This window comes from Penaeus vannamei, chromosome 34 (assembly GCF_042767895.1).
Source record: "Penaeus vannamei isolate JL-2024 chromosome 34, ASM4276789v1, whole genome shotgun sequence".
NCBI lineage: Eukaryota > Metazoa > Arthropoda > Malacostraca > Decapoda > Penaeidae > Penaeus > Penaeus vannamei.
Genome location: NC_091582.1, coordinates 19,162,013 through 19,177,065, shown reverse-complemented (window position 1 = coordinate 19,177,065; position 15,053 = coordinate 19,162,013). Strand labels below are relative to the sequence as shown.

At 39.9% G+C, this 15,053-nt stretch overlaps 1 long non-coding RNA gene across 3 annotated transcripts; it reads right to left on the bottom strand.

Annotated features, from left to right (window-relative positions):
• Positions 1 to 4,229: 4,229 nt before the first annotated feature.
• On the bottom strand, positions 4,230 to 14,657 carry LOC138859190 (uncharacterized). 3 transcript variants are annotated; one of them, XR_011398104.1, is made up of 6 exons: positions 14,589 to 14,655; positions 13,632 to 13,695; positions 12,276 to 12,395; positions 8,501 to 8,620; positions 5,881 to 5,982; positions 4,230 to 5,135 (listed from the first exon to the last, which is right to left on the bottom strand). It is a non-coding gene; the product is annotated as an uncharacterized lncRNA (long non-coding RNA). The 3 variants fall into 3 exon arrangements; XR_011398103.1 differs by lacking the exon at positions 5,881 to 5,982; XR_011398105.1 differs by lacking the exons at positions 5,881 to 5,982; positions 13,632 to 13,695 and having other exon boundaries at positions 14,589 to 14,657.
• Positions 14,658 to 15,053: the final 396 nt, after the last annotated feature.

Below are 15,053 nucleotides of genomic sequence, written 5' to 3'. Positions count from 1 at the left end.
CCCTCCTTCCCTTCCATTTTCTCTCTCCCTCCTTCCCTTCCTATTTCTCTCTCCTTCCTTCCCTTCCTTTTTCTCTCTCCCTCCTTCCCTTCCTGTTTCTCTCTCCCTCCTTCCCTTCCTATTTCTCTCTCCCTCCATCCCTCCCTTCTCTCTCTCTCCGCCCCTCCTTCCCTTCCTATTTCTCTCTCCCTCCTTCCCTCCCTATTTCTCTCTCCCTCCTTCCCTTCCTATTTCTCTCTCCCTCCTTCCCTTCCTATTTCTCTCTCTCTCCTTCCCTTCCTATTTCTCTCTCCCTCCTTCCCTTCCTATTTCTCTCTCCCTCCTTCCCTTCCTATTTCTCTCTCCCTCCTTCCATTCCTATTTCTCTCTCCCTCCTTCCCTTCCCTTTTCTCTCTTCCTCCTTCCCTTCCTAATTCTCTCTCCCTCCTTCCCTTCCTACTTCTCTGTCCCTCCTTCCCTTCCTCTTTCTCTCTCCCTCCTTCCCTTCCTGTTTCTCTCTCCCTCCTTCCCTTCCTAATTCTCTCTCCCTCCTTCCCTTCCTAATTCTCTCTCCCTCCTTCACTTCCTACTTCTCTCTCCCTCCTTCCCTTCCTATTTCTCTCTTCCTCCTTCCCTTCCTGTTTCTCTCTTCCTCCTTCCCTTCCTGTTTCTCTCTTCCTCCTTCCCTTCCTGTTTCTCTCTCCCTCCTTCCCTTCCTACTTCTCTCTCCCTCCTTCCCTTCCTACTTCTCTCTCCCTCCTTGCCTTCCTACTTCTCTCTCCCTCCTTCCCTTCCTATTTCTCTCTCCCTCCTTCCCTTCCTGTTTCTCTCTCCCTCCTTCCTTTCCTATTTCTCTCTCCCTCCTTCCCTTCCTATTTCTCTCTCCCTCCTTCCTTTCCTTTTTCTCTCTCCCTCCTTCCCTTCCTATTTCTCTCTCCCTTTCTCGTCTTTCCCTTCCTATTTCTCTCTCCCTCCTTCCCTTCCTATTTCTCTGTCCCTCCTTCCCTTCCTATTTCTCTCTCCCTCCTTCTCTTCCTATTTCTCTCTCCTTCTTTCCCTTCCTATTTCTCTCCTTCCTTCCCTTCCTATTTCTCTCTCCCTCCTTCCTTTCCTTTTTCTCTACCTCCTTCCCTTCCGATTTCTATCTCCCTCCTTCCCTTCCGATGTCTCTCTCCCTCCTTCCCTCACTTCTCTCTCTCCGACCCTCCTTCCCTTCCTAGTTCTCTCTCCCTCCTTCCCTCCCTATTTCTCTCTCCCTCCTTCCCTTCCTATTCTCTCTCCCTCCTTCCCTTCCTATTTCTCTCTCTCTTCTTCCCTTCCTTTTTATCTCTTCCTTCTTCCCTTCCTGTTTCTCTCTCCCTCCTTCCCTTCCTATTTCTCTCTCCCTCCATCCCTCCCTTCTCTCTCTCCGTCCCTCCTTCCCTTCCTATTTCTCTCTCCCTCCTTCCATTCCTATTTCTCTCTCCCTCCTATCATTCCTATTTCTCTCTCCCTCCTTCCCTTCCTATGTCACTCTCCCTCCTTCCCTTCCTTTTTCTCTCTTCTTCCTTCCCTTCCTTTTTCTCTCTCCCTCCTTCCCTTCCTATTTCTCTCTCCCTCCATCCCTCCCTTCTCTCTCTCTCCGTCCCTCCTTCCTTTCCTAATTCTCTCTCCCTCCTTCCCTTCCTATTTCTCTCTCCCTCCTTCCCTTCCTTTTTCTCTCTTCATCCTTCCCTTCCTGTTTCTCTCTCCCTCCTTCCCTTCCTATTTCTCTCTCCCTCATTCCCTTCCTTTTTCTCTCGCTCCTCCCCTTCCTATTTCTCTCTCTCTCCTTCTCTTCCTATTTCTCTCTCCCTCCTTCCCTTCCTATTTCATTCTCCCACTTTCCCTTCCTATTTCATTCTCCCACTTTCCCTTCCTATTTCTCTCTCCCACTTTCCCTTCCTATTTCTCTCTCCCACTTTCCCTTCCTATTTCTCTCTCTCACTTTCCCTTCTTATTTCTCTCTCCCACTTTCCCTTCCTATTTCTCTCTCCCTCCTTCCCTTCCTATTTCATTCTCCCACTTTCCCTTCCTATTTCATTCTCCCACTTTCCCTTCCTATTTCTCTCTCCCACTTTCCCTTCTTATTTCTCTCCCCTACTTTCCCTTCCTATTTCTCTCTCCCTCCTTCCCTTCCCATGTCCATCTCCCTCCTTCCCTTCCTATATCTCTCTCCCCCCTCTTTCCTTCCTTTTCTTCACTCCCTCCTTCCCTTCCTTTTCCTTTCTCCCTCCTTCACTCCCTTTCTCTTCCTTTCTATCTACCCCTCCTTTTTCTCTTCGCCCTTCACTTCTTTTTCCTACCTCCCTCCTTCCCTCCCTTCCTTTTTTTCTCCCTCCTCCCCTCCCTTTCTCTATTTCCATTCTTCTATCCCTCTTTCCTTCCCTTTTTCTGCCTCTCTCCTTCTCTCCCTCCTTCCCTTCTCATTTCTATCTCCCTCCTTCCCTCCCTATTTCTTTCCCTCCTTCCTTTCCAATTTCTCTTTCCCTCCTTCCCTTCCTTTTCCTCCCTCCTTCCTTCCCTCCCTCCCTTCCTTTTTTTCTCCCTCCTTCCCTTTTTTTTCTCTATTTCCATTATTCTATCCCTCCTTCCTTTGTCTCCTTCCCTCCCTTTCTTTCTCTCCCTCCTTCCCTCCCTTTCTCTATTTCCATCGCTTCGTACACACTGTCTTTTAATCTTTCTTTTCTCTTCCCCTACTCTTCGTTTTTTATTCTTATTCTTATTCGTCCCACCCTCTTTTACCATGAGTTGTGATACACCTTTTCTTTTTCTTCTCTTCCTTCTCCGTTTTTTCTCTCTTCTTATTTTGTATATTTTTTTACCTGTCCGACTCATTTCCTTCTTTCTTTTCCCTCTTCTTCTCTTAATTCCATCTTCTTTGCTTCATCAAGTGTCTTGAGTTGTAGAATCAGTCGATTTACAACCTGTAATTTATTTATATAATAAGTAGCTAGAAAATCAAGAATATTCCCAAAAAGACGCACAAGTCTAACATAACCGCAATACTGATTTAAACATGAAACTTGACCAATAAATCGAAGAGAATGAATATGAAATCATAGAAAATATCCCATTGATCCTCAAATTATATATATTTCTACAATTTACTAATACTGATCTACACATAAAACATGTCAGAACCTGGTTAGATGCCAATAGGGCGACTGTTCATTAAATTGAACATTTCAAATAATGCTGTCTGAAGTACTCCATAGGAAAGTATTCCGTTACCCAATCATAAAACAATGGCTCTCCTCACTATTCTGATTAAAGATTCACTGCATCCATTTTCCCAAGGTGCCTCTGCTGGCTTATTAAAATGCCACGACATTTCCTCTACACAGCCAAAGTCTAAGATATGGGCCTTGTCCCAATTCTTTACCATCATCACCACTACCATCATCACCATCACCAATTGGCAGCCCCTAATTATGTTCTTCCATCTCAGTATAAAGATTTAGGAAATCCATGAACTGAGACGATTCTCCAGAGCACCATTTTTTTTTATTTTTTATAATAGCTTTCTTCAAGATCTAAATATACAGTCCTGCTGACTAAACAATCACGCACAACATTATATACCTCCTTTTGAGTTCTACACTTCATAGTATTCTTTACAATGAAGGGTCCGAATAGATCGACTGCCGTACTGAAAAACGGGAAGCATGAGAAAGTCTTGCCTCTGGTAATTCTCCCATACACTGAGTTGTGAGCTCTCTATTAACACTTTACAAAGCACACATTTAGCTTTGATGGATTTTATCAATTTCCGACCAGTGGAAACCCAGTATTTGGACTGAAGTTTAGCTTATGTAGATTCAGTCCTTGAGTGAACAATGTTCAGTAAAGAAATAACATACACCCTTGTAAATGGACTATTACAACATAAAAGTATAAGAGAATGTCTATTCCAATTGCATTTTAGCCAGGTTGCAATCCTACTATCTACACTTATAAGACCTGTAATGCTCAAGCTCGGTCTGAGACACTGGTATCTTATTTTCCAATTTTGTAGGATATCTGTCTGTTGTTTTTAAAAGTTTTAGTTTTTATAGGATCCCATAGTCGTGTTGAAAATCTGCTGGATTGTTTTCTGAGGAAATTCAATACCACTCCTTTGGGTCAGTATTACTTTGGATTTCCGACACCCGTACAACAAGTATATTGAATTTCACCAAGTCATTGTTAAACCTCGTTTTTTTCAATTGAAATTGTAGCTGTATCAATAACAGGATTCCAGTACACACCTAAAACCTTTTCATTTACTGAATCAATATTGTTCTGAACCTGACAACCTTTGGTTTCGTCAGAACCTATCCAATGTTTCATCTCAAAGCCACCTTCTCTCATTGTCTCTTCAGTTCCTTTCACAAAATTTTGGGCTTCCTGTACTGAAGGACAATTAATCAATAAATCGTCCACATAGGAATTTCTTACAATTTTGTTTCCAGTATCTACATATTTGTCATTCAGTTTGGTTGTCTCATGCAGAGCAAGAATAGCAATGGCTCTGCTTGGCTTGTCACCAAAAGTTACTCTGGTCAACACGTAAATATCAGGTTCTCTTGCAACTTCCATATCACGCCACGAAAACCTATACACCTTTTGATCTGGCTTTGAAATATGTACAGCACTGTACATTTTCTTAAAGCGTTTTAAGCAGGGAAGCGTTTGGGCAGGGATTCTTGCCGATAAGCCAAGGACTGTACTGTTCCCTGCTTAAAACGCTTGGATAGGCAGGCAAGACTTGTTCAGTGATGCCAGACATGTGGAAGTGTCTTTCTATAAAGTACAAATCATAACAGCCCTTGGAGAGCATAGAAATGTCAAAATAAAACACACCATATACATACTCGGGTTTTAAAAGCAATAGACAAGTATTCCCACCAACAATCTCGGAGAGTGATAACTTACGCACAAGTCGAGTGTGGAGTTTATTTCACTGGCGGTTGGTAACAGTTCTTTGCAGATTTCAAAACAGCTGACAAGTTAGCACCTTTAAGTCTTCCTCATACCTTGACTAGCTCCTCCATCTTGAAATGCAGGGTCTTGAATCATATCATCAAGTGTCTTGGGTTGTAGAATCAGGCCATCAGGGAAGTCCTACGCGAGGCTGCTATGCCAGTTTATTCAAGCTGTAAATAGTCCAAATTATAAGTAGCTGGAAAAGCAAGAATATTCCCTTCCTATTTCTCACTCCCTCCTTCCCTTCCTTTTCCTCTCTCCCTCCTTCCCTTCCTATTTCTCTTTCCCTCCTTCCCTTCCTTTTCCTCTCTCCCTACTTCCCTTCCTATTTCTCTCTCCCTCCTTCCCTTCCTATTTCTCTCTCCTTCCTTCCCTTCCTATTTCTCTCTCCCTCCTTCCCTTCCTATTTCTCTCTCCTTCCTTCCCTTCCTATTTCTCTCTCCTTCCTTCCCTTCCTATTTCTCTCTCCTTCCTTCCCTTCCTATTTCTCTCTCCCTCCTTCCCTTCCTATTTCTCTCTCCCTCCTTCCCTTCCTATCTCTCTCTCCCTCCTTCCCTTCCTATCTCTCTCCCTCCTTCCCTTCCTTCTCTCTCCCTACTTCTCTTCCTATTTCTCTCTCCCTCCTTCCCTTCCTCTCTCTCCTCCTTCCCTTCTATCTCTCTCCCTCCTTCCCTTCCTTTTTCTCTCTGCCTCCTTCCCTTCCTATTTCTCTCTTCCTCCTTTCCTTCCTTTTTCTCTCTCCCTCCTTCCCTTCCTTTTCTTCTCTCCCTCCTTCCCTCCCTTTCTCTATTTCCATTCGTACACACTGTCTTTTAATCTTTCTTTTCTCTTCCCCTACTCTTCGTGATACACCTTTTCTTTTTCTTCTCTTCCTTCTCCGTTTTTTCTCTCTTCTTATTTTGTATATTTTTTGACCTGTCCGACTCATTTCCTTCTTTCTTTTCCCTCTTCTTCTCTTAATTCCCTCTTCTTTGCTTCATCAAGTGTCTTGGGTTGTAGAATCAGTCGATTTACAACCTGTAATTTTTTTTATAATAAGTAGCTAGAAAAGCAAGAATATTCCCAAAAAGACGCACAAGTCTAACATAACCGCAATACTGATTTAAACATGAAACTTGGCCAAAAATCGAAGAGAATGAATATGAAAACATAGAAAATAGCCCATTGATCATCAAATTTTATATATTTCTACAATTTAGTAATACTGATCTACACATAAAACATGATGTCAGAACCTGGTCTGATGCCAATAGGGCGACTGTTCATTAAATTGAACATTTCAAATAATGCTGTCTGAAGTACTCCATAGGAAAGTATTCCGTTACCCAATCATAAAACAATGGCTCTCCTCACTATTCTGATTAAAGATTCACTGCATCCATTTTCCCAAGGTGCCTCTGCTGGCTTATTAAAATGCCACGACATTTCCTCTACACAGCCAGTCTAAGATATGGGCCTTGTTCCAATTCTTTACCATCATCATCACTACCATTAATTGGCAGCCCCTAATTATGTTCTTCCATCTCAGTATAAAGATTTAGGAAATCCATGAACTGAGACGATTCTCCAGAGCACCATTATTTTTTTTTATAATAGCCTTCTTCAAGATCTAAATATACAGTCCTGCTGACTAAACAATCACGCACAACACCATATACCTCCTTTTGAGTTCCACACTTCATTTATCCCTTACAATGAAGGGTCCGAATAGGTCGACTGCCGTACTGAAAAAGGGGGAGCAGGAGAAAGTCTTGCCTCTGGTAATTCTCCCATACACTGAGTTGCCAGCTCTCTATTAACACTCTTTACAAAGCACACATTTAGCTTTGATGGATTTTATCAGTTTCCGACCAGAGGGAACCCAGTATTTGGACTGAAGTTTAGCTTATGTAGATTCAGTCCCAGAGTGAACAATGTTCAGTAAATGAATAACATACAACCTTGTAAATATACTATTACAACATAAAAGTATAAGAGAATGTCAATTCCAATTGCACTTTAGCCAGGTTGCAGTCCTACTATCTACACTTATAACACCTGTAATGCTCAAGCTCGGTCCGAGACACTGGTACCTTATTTTCCAATTTTGTAGGATATTTGTCTGTTGTTAAAAGTTTTAGTTTTTATAGGATCACACAGTCGTGTTGAAAATCTGCTGGATTGTTTTCTGAGGAAATCCAATACCACTCTTTTGGGTACAACAACAAATATACTGAATTTCACCGAGTCATTACTGGTCTGTGATATGAAAAATGGATTCAAAATCACAATCCATATTTCTGGTTATACTGTCGTTTCCCTTAGCCTTGCTGATAAAACTGCTTCACAAAGTTCTAAACGGGGAAATGGTCATTTTTTCATTGAAGCCAACCCATTTTTGGCTGTTGGAATTTTACTGTGAAAAGACCCATTCTCTAACTCCCAACACACATAAGGACAACACCCCTTAGCATTTATACTGGCATCTGAAAAAAGAATCGGGGTTTCTTAATATAATTTCTGACCTTATGCATCTACAAAATTTTATGGATGCAAGATCGTACATTGACCTGAATAATTTTTTTCCACTCTTTGTATGACATATCCAAGCCAATCTTCCACCTTCCATCACCCTTGGTTGATTCTTTCTCTCATGAGAATTTATGTTTTCAAAGTAAATGGAATTACCAAGCCTATTGGGTCAAAAAGCATGGCAACCTGACTTCATTCGTCTAGTTAAAAAATCGAGATATAGAGTTTCTATGTCTGCCCGGGATATATCTTCCCTCATTCTTAAACCTCATTTTTTTCAGGATTCCAGTATAGACCTAAAACCTTTTCATTTACTGAATCAATATTGTTCTGAACCTGACAACCTTTGGTTTCGTTAGAACCTATGTTTCATCTCAAAGCCACCTTCCCTGATTGTGTCTTCAGTACCTTTCACAAAATTTTGGGTTTCCAGTACTGAAGGACAATTAATCAATAAATCGTCCACATAGGAATTCAGTTTGGTTGTCTCATGCAGAGAAAAAATAGCAATGGCTCTGCTTGGCTTGTCACCAAAAGTTACTCTGGTCAACACGTAAATATCAGGTTCTCTTGCAACTTCCATATCACGCCACGAAAACCAATACACCTTTTGATCTGGCTTTGAAATATGTACAGCATTGTACATTTTCTTAAAGCGTTTTAAGCAGGGAAGCGTTTGGGCAGGGATTCTTGCCGATAAGCCAAGGACTGTACTGTTCCCTGCTTAAAACGCTTGGATAGGCAGGCAAGACTTGTTCAATGATGCCAGACATTTGGAAGTGTCTTTCTATAAAGTATAAACCATAACAGCACTTGGTGAGCATAGAAATGTCAAAATAAAACACACCATATACATACTCGGGTTTCAAAAGCAATAGACAAGTATTCCCACCAACAATCACGAAGAGAGATAACTTACGCTTAATTAAGTCGAGGGTGGAGTTTATTTCACTGGCGATTGGTAACAGTTCTTTGCAGATTTCAAAACAGCTGACATGTTAGCACCTTTAAGTCTTCCTCATACCTTGACTAGCTCCTCCATCTTGAAATGCAGGGTCTTGAATCATATCATCAAGTGTCTTGGGTTGTAGAATCAGGCCATCAGGGAAGTGCTACGCGAGGCTGCTATGCCAGTTGATTCAAGCTGTAAATAGTCCAAATTATAAGTAGCTGGAAAAGCAAGAATATTCCCTTCCTATTTCTCTCTCCTTCCCTTCCTTTTTCTCTCTCCCTCCTTCCCTTCCTTTTCCTCTCTCCCTCCTTCCCTTCCTATTTCTGTCTCCCTCCTTCCCTTCCTCTTTCTCTCTCTCCTTCCTTTTCTATTTCTCTCTCCCTCCTCCCCTTCCTTTTCCTTTCTCCCTCTTTCCCTTCCTATTTCTCTCTCCCTCCTTCCCTTCCTTTTCCTCTCTCCCTACTTCCCTTCCTATTTCTCTCTCCCTCCTCCCCTTCCTTTTTCTCACTCCTTCCCTTCCTTTTTCTCTCTCCCTCCTTCCCTTCCTATTTCTCTCTCCTTCCTTCCCTTCCTATTTCTCTCTTCCTCTTTCCTTTCCTTTTTCTCTACCTCCTTCCCTTCCGATTTTTATCTCCCTTCTTCCCTTCCTATTTCTATCTCCCTCCTTCCCTTCCGATTTCTCTCTCCCTCCTTCCCTTCCTTTTCCTCTCTCCCTCCTTCTCTTCCTTTTCCTCTCTCCCTCCTTCACTCCTTTTCTCTCTCTCCCTCTTTCCCTTCCTTTCTCTCTATCCCTCCTTCCCCTCCTTTTTCTCTCCCTCCTTCCCTTCCTTTTTCTCTCTCCCTCCTTCCCTTCCTTTTTCTCTCTTCCTCCTTCCCTTCCTTTTTCTCTCTCCCTCCTTCCCTTCTTTTTTCTCTCTCCCTCCTTCCCTTCCTTTTCTTCTCTCCCTCCTTCCCTCCCTTTCTCTATTTCCATCGCTTCGTACACACTCTTTTTATCTTTTTTTCCCTTCCCCCTATTCTTCGTTTTTAAATCTTATTCTCATTTGTCCTACCCTCTTTTACCACGAGTTGTGATACACCTTTTCTTTTTCTTCTTTTCCGTTTTTTCTCTCTTCTTGTTTTGTATATTTTGGGCCTGTCCGACTCATTTCCTTCTTTCTTTTCCCTCTTCTCTTAATTCCCTCTTCTTTGCTTCATCAAGTGTCTTGGGTTGTAGAATCAGTCGATTTACAACCTGTAATTTTCTTATATAATAAGTAGCTAAAAAAGCAAGAATATTCCCAAAAGACGCACAAGTCTAACATAACCGCAATACTGATTTAAACATGAAACTTGGCCAAAAATCGAAGAGAATGAATATGAAAACATAAAAAATAGCCTATTGATCATCAAATTTTATATATTTCTACAATTTACTAATACTAATCTACACATAAAACATGTCAGAACCTGGTTAGACTGTTTTATTAAATACGGCGACTGTTCATTAAATTTCAAATAATGCTGTCTGAAGTACTCCAAAGGAAAGTATTCCGTTACCCAATCATAAAACAATGGCTCTCTTCACTATTCTGATTAAAGATTCTCTGCATCCATTTTCCTAAGGTGCCTCTGCTGGCTTATTAAAATGCCATGACATTTCCTTTACACAGCCAGTCTAAGATATGGGCCTTGTTCCAATTCTTTACCATCATCCCCACCACCAATTGGCAGCCCCTAATTATGTTCTTCCATCTCAGTATAAAGATTTAGGAAATCCATGAACTGAGAGGATTCTCCAGAGCACCATTTTTTTTATTATTTTTTTTTTTTTATAATAGCTTTCTTCAAGATCTAAATATACAGTCCTGCTCACTAAACAATCACGCACAACACTCTATACCTCCTTTTGAGTTCTATACTCATAGTATCCTTTACAATGAAGGGTCCGAATAGGTCGACTACGGTACTGAATAAGGGGGGAGCAGGAGTGTCTTGCCTCTGGTAATTTTCCCATACACTGACTTATGAGCTCTCTATGAACACTCTTTACAAAGCACACATTTACCTTTGATGGATTTTATCAATTTTCGAGCAGAGGGAACCCAGTATTTGGACTGAAGTTTAGCTTATGTAGATTCAGTCCCAGAGTGAACAATGTTCAGAAAATGAATAACATACAACCTTGTAAATATACTATTACAGTATAAAAGTATAAGAGAATGTCTATTCCAATTGCACTTTAGCCAGGTTGCAATCCTACTATCTACACTTATAAGACCTGTAATGCTCAAGCTCGGTCTGAGACACTGGTATCTTATTTTCCAATTTTGTAGGATATCTGTCTGTTGTTTTTAAAAGTTTTAGTTTTTATAGGATAACATGGTCGTGTTGAAAATCTGCTGCATTGTTTTCTGAGGAAATTCAATACCACTCTTTTGGGTCAGTATTACTTTGGATCTCCGATACCCGTACAGCAACAAATATATTGAATTTCACCGAGTCATTGCTGATTTGTGCTTTGACTATTGCAGGGTCTGTGATATGAAAAATGGATCAAAATCACAATCCATTTCTCTGGTTATACTGTAGTTTCCCTTAGCCTTGCTGATAAAACTGCTTCACAAAGTTCTAAACGGGAAAATGGTCATTTTTTCATTGAAGCCAACCCATTTTTTGCTGTTGGAATTTTACTGTGAAAAGACCCATTCTCTAACTCCCAACACACATAAGGACAACACCCCTTTGCATTTATGCTGGCATCTGAAAAAGGAATCGGGGTTTCTTAATAGCCTTTTCTCGCCTTATGCATCTACAAAATTTTATAGATGCAAGATCGTACATTGACCTGAATAAATCTTTCCACTCTTTATATGACATACGTAATTGGTTCATCCAAGCCAATCTTCCACCTTCCATCACCCTTGGTTGATTCATTCTCTCATGAGAATTTTTGCTTTCAAAGTAAATGGAATTACCAAGCCTATTGGGTCAAAAAGCATGGCAACCTGACTTCATTCGTCTAGTTAAAAAATCGGGATATAGAGTTTCTATGTCTGCCCGGGATATATCTTCCCTCACTCTTAAACCTCGTTTTTTCAGGATTCCAGTATAGACCTAAAACCTTTTCATTTACTGAATCAATATTGTTCTGAACCTGACAACCTTTGGTTTCGTCAGAACCTATCCAATGTTTCATCTCAAAGCCACCTTCTCTCATTGTCTTTTCAGTTCCTTTTACAAACTTTTGGGCTTCCTGTACTGAAGGACAATTAATCAATAAATCGTCCACAGAGGAATTTCTTACAATTTTGTTTCCAGTATCTATATATCTGTCATTCAGTTTGGTTGTCTCATGCAGAGCAAGAATAGCAATGGCTCTGCTTGGCTTGTCACCAAAAGTTACTCTGGTCAACACGTAAATATCAGGTTCTCTTGCAACTTCCATATCACGCCACGAAAACCAATACACAATTTGATCTGGCTTTGAAATATGTACAGCATTGTACATTTTCTTGAAGCGTTTTAAGCAGGGAAGCGTTTGGGCAGGGATTCTTGCCGATAAGCCAAGGACTGTACTGTTCCCTGCTTAAAACGCTTGGATAGGCAGGCAAGACTTGTTCAGTGATGCCAGACATGTGGAAGTGTCTTTCTATAAAGTACAAATCATAACAGCCCTTGGAGAGCATAGAAATGTCAAAATAAAACACACCATATACATACTCGGGTTTTAAAAGCAATACACAAGTATTCCCACCAACAATCTCGAAGAGTGATAACTTACGCACAAGTCGAGTGTGGCGGTTAGTAAGTTCTTTGCAGATTTCAAAACAGCTGACAAATTAGCACCTTTAAGTCTTCCTCATACCTTGACTAGCTCCTCCATCTTGAAATGCAGGGTCTTCAATCATATCATCAAGTGTCTTGGGTTGTAGAATCAGGCTACCGGGGAAGTGCCACGCGAGGCTGCTATGCCAGTCTATTCAACCTGTAATTTTTTCAAATTATAAATACCTGGAAAAGCAAGAATATTCCCCAAAGACGCGCAAACGTAACAGAACCGCAATAAATTATTTAAACACGAAACATGCCCCCCCCCCAAAAAAAAAAACGTACAACTATCCTATTGTTTATTTTTTTTATTATTATTTACAATACCGATTTACACATATAACATGACAGTAGATTAAAGGACATAGTAAGAAATAGATTAAACAAACTGAACACGAGTTTGCATGACCATTTCATCATGCTTTATCCACAATACATGCTTTATAAAACCCCTGACTATGGCTCGCAGAACTATCTTAGGTTAATTAAACATCGACTAACTGCTCACTGTCACATCATAAATGCCAAATAGCTCTTTCCTCTTTTATACGAAAGAGCAATGTTCAATCTTCCTTGAAAACAAGTAGATAGTTTATATGTACGGTATAAATGGGTTAAAAGAAAGATTTTAAATAAAGCGAGAACTGAAGCATGGAAAAATCAAAGCTTGCCCCCTGTACTCGTGTCACTCTTGATAGTGGAATGGGATTTCAGTAGTGCAGTAACTAATGTTGGTAACCTTATAACTATTATCATTACTTAACATCCAATTTTGTCATCCTTCTGAAATTATTACACCATAAAAGGCGCAAAAATATATATGTATATATGTGTATATATAAGTATATATAAATATATGAATATATAAATGTGTGTGTGTGTATGTGTGTATGTGTGTATGTGTGTGTGTGTGTGTGTGTGTGTGTGTGTGTGTGTGTGTGTGTGTGTGTGTGTGTGTGTGTGTGTGTGTGTGTGTGTGTGTGTGTGTGTGTGTGTAAATATATATACATACCGACGTCCCCTCTCAGAGAGTGAGCTGAAAATTTAAAAAATCAGGAAATCCTATGATTTCACCGATTTTCGGCGTTATTTCCTTCAGGAGATCGAGTACCATTTCTCCATCGACGCTCTTGATTTGATATTCCCGTTAGCAGGGGAGGGCATGAAGTCTATCAGGGAAAGTATGGCGTAAAACAGGCTTAAATTCTCATTCGCTTCCTTCTGCCATCTGGATTGCTTCCCATTTAATCCCTTTTTTCTGCCTTTGGAGCTCTTGGTGGACCCACATATTAAACCAGGATAGCTACTGCAGTCTATTTCATCTTCTTCGTCCCTGTATAGCCTCAAGAAGCCCCAAGAATAACCCGGAACGAACACAAAACGGGAAACGCACCTTTTCTTGCCGGCGTTCCGTCTCGAAATGGCCGGCCGGCGGGTGTCACGTGGCGCCGGCGAATCTAAATTAGGCCATAAAATCAAGCTTAAAACACGTAAATGAAGTATAAGGACATTCGTAAAACACATTAAGAGCATGGAAGTGTAACATTATACACTAATAAGGAGCCAATTATTGTTTTTAACGCGCGTAGTAATACTGGTACTACTTTGGGCATGCAGGAAGGAGTTATGCGGTCGGTGTTGTGTTTTTCTTCGCTCATCGACTTTTGAATATGAATTTGAAAGAATTTGAATAGAATTTGAAAGAATTTGAATAGAATTTGAAAGAATTTGAATTTGAAAGAATTTGAATAGAATTTGAAAGAATTTGAATAGAATTTGAAAGAATTTGAATTGAAAGAAAATGAATGGAATTTGAATAGAATTTATAAGAATTTGAATAGAATTTGAAAGAATTTGAATTTGAATTTGAAAGAATTTGAATAGAATTTGAATAGAATTTGAAAGAATTTGAATAGAATTTGAAAGAATTTGAATAGAATTTGAAAGAATTTGAATAGAATTTAAAAGAATTTGAATAGAATTTGAAAGAATTTAAGTAGAATTTGAAAGGATTTGAATAGAATTTGAAAGAATTTAAATAGAATTTGAAAGAATTTGAATAGAATTTAAAAGAATTTGAATAGAATTTGAAAGGCGCACGATCGGTTAAATCCACTCTCTTGTGCTGATATAACATAGGCCTAGTTTTCATAATTTAAAAATATGATATGAAAAATTCGCGTCTTTGAAATTATAATAATTAATGAAGAGAAAATTTCACTTATCAACGTTTCTTATGTCCCTTTTCTATTTTCTTTCGTATTTCACATATCTATAACTTAAATAATTACTCACTTACTCCCACAGTTGCTCTATAAACTGCTGTTATTATAAACCTCACAATACATACCTTAGTTCCATAATTTCCACCAAAAAAAGCTCTTCCGCGTAAAAATAATTCACGAGGCGCGGACGGCTCTCTCGAAATCAAAACAAAAACCCATAATGCATTGCGTGAAAGGAAGGGAGATACTACAAAACGCCACAAAATAAAAATCCACAAAAGAAAGATATGTCCAAACGTTTGAAAAAAAATGCATATGAAATGATAAATAAGATATTATTCGTGATTTGTGATTTTTAATAATATTTTTCTTCCCTTTTTCTTCTCTATTTCTCCTTGGTCTGGTCGTTTATCATAAGTTGTCCTCCTCCCTCCCATATTCCCATCCTTCTCTTTTCTTATCTATTTCTCGTTCACCTGGTGTTTTGGTTTTTGGTCCTCCACCATTCCCTTTCTTCTCATCCTTCTTTCTTTTTATTCTCCTCTTCTCTTCTCCATTTCTCCTTCACCTGGCCCTTTATCATCCACCCT